Source organism: Crocuta crocuta, unplaced genomic scaffold (genome assembly GCF_008692635.1).
Source record: "Crocuta crocuta isolate KB4526 unplaced genomic scaffold, BGI_CrCroc_1.0 scaffold500, whole genome shotgun sequence".
In the NCBI taxonomy this organism is placed as follows: domain Eukaryota; kingdom Metazoa; phylum Chordata; class Mammalia; order Carnivora; family Hyaenidae; genus Crocuta; species Crocuta crocuta.
The window spans coordinates 462,465-466,864 of record NW_027531913.1 but is presented as its reverse complement, the minus strand read 5'-3'; positions in this window follow the sequence as shown (position 1 = coordinate 466,864).

Genomic DNA, 4,400 nt, shown 5'->3' with positions numbered 1-4,400 from the left:
ATTTTTTTAAGAGGTTAACATGTGCTAATCACTGTTTCAGGTGCTAGGAATATAAAGATCAGTAAGAGTAGGTACTGGCCCTTGGGAGAATGGTCCATGATATAACACTTCACTGTAATTGTATTACTCTTCAGAATAAGACGAGGAAGTCAAACTTCAAATATGTTTTTAGTTTATAACCCTGCAATTCCCAGCAAAGATTTAAAGATCATAACCCGGGCCATATCATGATTTGCCCCTCAATACACATGCTCTTCTTCCCATTTGAAAGCATATTTAAAAAAAAATTTTTTTTTATTTATTTCTGAGAGAGAGGGAGACAGTGTGAGCAGGGAAGGGTCAGAGAGGGAGACAGAGAATCTGAAGTAGGCTCCAGGCTCTGAGCTAGCTGTCAACACAGATCCCGACGCGGGGATCGAACCCACGAATCACGAGATCATGACCTGAGCCGAAGTCGAACACTTAACCAACTGAGCCACCCAGGCGCCCCAAAAGCATATTTTTAACAGCCCTAAACTCACCACCCCAACCTCACTATAGTTTGTAAACTTTTCCTTCAAATCCTGACTCAAAACTTACTTACCCAGAGGTATTTTCTTAATTAATTCCCATCTGATTCTAATTCCTACATATTCTACGTATAGGATTACTTGGTATTTATGGCAGGCTATTAGATTTTCCTGCATATATTTGTATTTAGGGTTATATACATGTATATGTTTTAATGTAAGTTTTATTAAAATATGCATACAAATGAGGGCACATATTACAAGTGGATAGCTCAGTTAATTTGCACACAAACATAACCATGTAACTAGTACCCAGGCTGAGAAATGGTATCCCTGAACTCACCACATGCCCTCACCCTTGGTGCCCTTTACCACTAGACCCAGGGTGACTGCATACTCCAGGATGACCCTAACCAAAGATAAAGGTCTTTCCATACTGAAATTGTCCATGAATTTTGGAAGAGGTGACTTTTCTCAAATGAGCAGATGCCAGCCAAGGCTACAGGGATCATGAAGAATCAGAGAAACATGACATTACTAAAGGAACATAATAAACTTTTATTTATTTATTTTTTATTTTTTATTTTTTTAAATGTTTTTATTTATTTCTAGGAGAGAGAGAGAGAGACAGCGTGAGCAGGGGAGGGTCAGAGAGAGAGGGAGTCACAGACTGAAACAGGCTCCAGGCTCTGAGCTGGCAGTCAGCACAGAGCCGGACGCGGGGCTCGAACCCACAAACCGCGAGATCATGACCTAAGGGAAAGTCGGACGCTTAACCGACTAAGCCACCCAGGTGCCCCCATAATAAACTTTTAGTAACTGACCCTAAAGAAATGGACATACATAAGTTGCTTGACAGAGAATTCAAAATTATTGTTGGAAAGATGTCCAGAGATCTACAAAAGGACACAAATAAGCAATTTAATAAAATCAGGAAAACAATACAAGAACAAAATGAGAAGCTAAAAAAAGAGATAGAAAACATAAAAAAGAACCATACAGAAATTTTGCGGCTAAAAGATATGACTGAACTGAATTAGAGAGCTTAAATACAGACCAGATCATGAAGAAGAAAGAAATTGTGGNATTCAGATGATCAAAAAGAAAAAAAAATAATGAAAAGGAAAAATGAAAGCTTATGGAACTTAGACTCACCATTAAGAAAAATAATCTATGGGGCTCCTGGGGTCTCGGTTAGGTGTCCAACTTCGGCTCAGGTCATGATCTCATGATTTGTGAATTTGAGCCCCATGTTGGTCTCTGTGCTGACAGTTCAGAGCCTGGAACCTGCTTTGGATTCTGTGTTTCCCCCTCTNAAAAAAAATCTATTTATTACTGGAATCTCAGAAGGAGAATAAAGGGAAAAGGGGGAAGAAATGTAATTTAAAGAAATAAATGATTGAAAACTTACCAAACTGGGGGAGAGATTTAGACATTCAATTTCATAAAGTTAATAGGTCACCCCAGAATTTCACTGCAAAAAAATTTGCAAGACACATTATAATGCAACTGTCTAAAATCAAAGAGAGAATTTTTAATGTTTTTTTTTTTTCTAGGAGAGAGAGAGAGAGAGACAGCGTGAGCAGGAGAGGGTCAGAGAGAGAAGGAGTCACAGACTCTGAAACAGGCTCCAGGCTCTGAGCTGGCAGTCAGCACAGAGCCCGACCCGGGGCTCGAACCCACGAACCGTGAGATCATGACCTAAGCGAAAGTCGGACGCTCAACCGACTAAGCCACCCAGGCGCCCCCAAAGAGAGAATTTTAAATGCAGTGAGAAAAAAATTTTAATAGAAGGGAACCTTTATAAGTTCCCTTTATAATCAGTGGATTTCTCATTAGGAACCTTGCAGGCCAGGAGAAAGTAAAATGACATATTCAAAGTGCTGAAAGAAAAAAAAACTTGGCAGCCAAGGATTTCTCACCTTTATTTCTGAAAAACAGTGTTACTGGGTTAAAAAAAGAGACTTTTCCAAACAAACAACAGCTGAAGGAGTTCATCATTAGTAGACTTGCCTCATAAGAAATGCTAAAGGGAATTCTTCAAGCTGAAATGAAAGGATGCTCATTAGTAACATGAAAACATAAAAAATACAATACAATAGTAAAGGTTAGAATATAGTCAAATTTGGAACACTCTGATATTGTAATACGGTGGCATGTTAACTTAATTCTGTTATAAAGATTAAAAAGCAAGAGTTTTAGAAATAGATATAGCTACAGTGATTTCATAATGGATATACAATATAAAAAAGTGTAAATTATGATATCCAAAACATAAAATATGGGNAGTTGAAATCACCTTAAAAAAGACTGCCTTATCTGTAAGTTGTTTCAAGTAAGGCCTCAGGGAAACTATGAAACAAAAACGTATCCTAGATATACACAAGATAAAAAGAAGGGAATCAAAGTATACCACTTCAGAAAATCATTATTTCACAAAGGAATACAGTAAGAGAGGAAGAGAGGAAGAAAGGAACTACAAAATAGCTAGAAAACATTTAACAATATGGCAATATTAAGTTCTTGCCTATCAATAATTACTTTATTTAAAAAAANTTTCTTGAGGTTGCCGTTATAAGGCTTTCTCAGTGGATTCTGTGTCCTTTTTCTCCCGATCTCTCAGGTTTTGTAGGGTTTCCAATGGCTTCAGATCTTTTCCGTGTGGTGTATGGGCGCGAGTGCAAGTATGGAGCTCCTTACTTCTCCACAATCTTGCCCCCTCTCCCTATCAATAATTACTTTAAATGTAAACGGGTTAAATTATCTGTTTAAATGACATACAGTGGCTGAATGTATTACAGTATAGGACTCTACTTACTATATGCAGCATGCTGGAGACTCACTTCAGCTTCGAGGACACACAGATTCGAAGTGAATTGATGGAAAAGATATTCCATAAATGGAATACCAAAAGACAGCAAAGGTAATTACACTTCTATCACACAAAATAGACTTTAAGTCAAAAATTGTAACTAGATNTAGGGGCACCTGAGAGGCTCATTCCTTTAAGCTTCCAACTCTTGATTTCAGCTCAGGTCATACTCCCAGGGTCATGTGATTGATATTCTGTCAGGCTCTGTGCTGAGCATGGAGACTGCTTGAGGTTCTCTCTGTGCCTCTGCCCCTCTTCCCCACTCACACACACTCTCTCTCTAAAATAAAAAAAATAAAGGGAGTAAGAAATGACAATAAATAATAGCAGATGTCAATACCCTACTTCCTTTTTAAAAAATTTTTTTAACATTTATTTAATATTGAGAAACATAGACAGAGTATGAACAGGGGAGGGGCAAAGAGAAGGGGAGACACAGAATCCAAAGCAGGCTCCAGGCTCTGAGCTGTCAGCACAGAGCCTGATGCGGGGCTCGAACTCACAAACTGCGAGATCATGACCTGAGCCTAAAGTTGGACACTTAACTGACTGAGTCACCCAGGTGCCCCAGTACCCTACTTTCAATAATGGATAGATCACCAGACAGAAAATGAGTAAGGCAACATTGGACTTGAACTATATTTTAGATCAAATGGATCTAATAGACATATACTAATATGGGATATATACACATGCACAGATATACAGACATACACATTCTATTCAACAGCAGCAGAGTACACATTCTTTTCAGTGGGACATAGAACATTCTTCAGATAGAGCATACATTAATTCACAAAGTAAGCCTTAAGAAATTTTAAAAGATTTAAGTCATATCAAGTATCTTTTTTGACCACAATGGTATGAAACTAGAAATAACATGAGGAAAAATAGAAAATTCATAAATATGTAGAAATTAAATAATACACTCCTGAACAACCAATGGGTCAAAGAAAAAATTAAAAGGGAAATAAAAAATGTCTTAAAAGAAAACAGAAACATACCAAAACTCAAGGGAT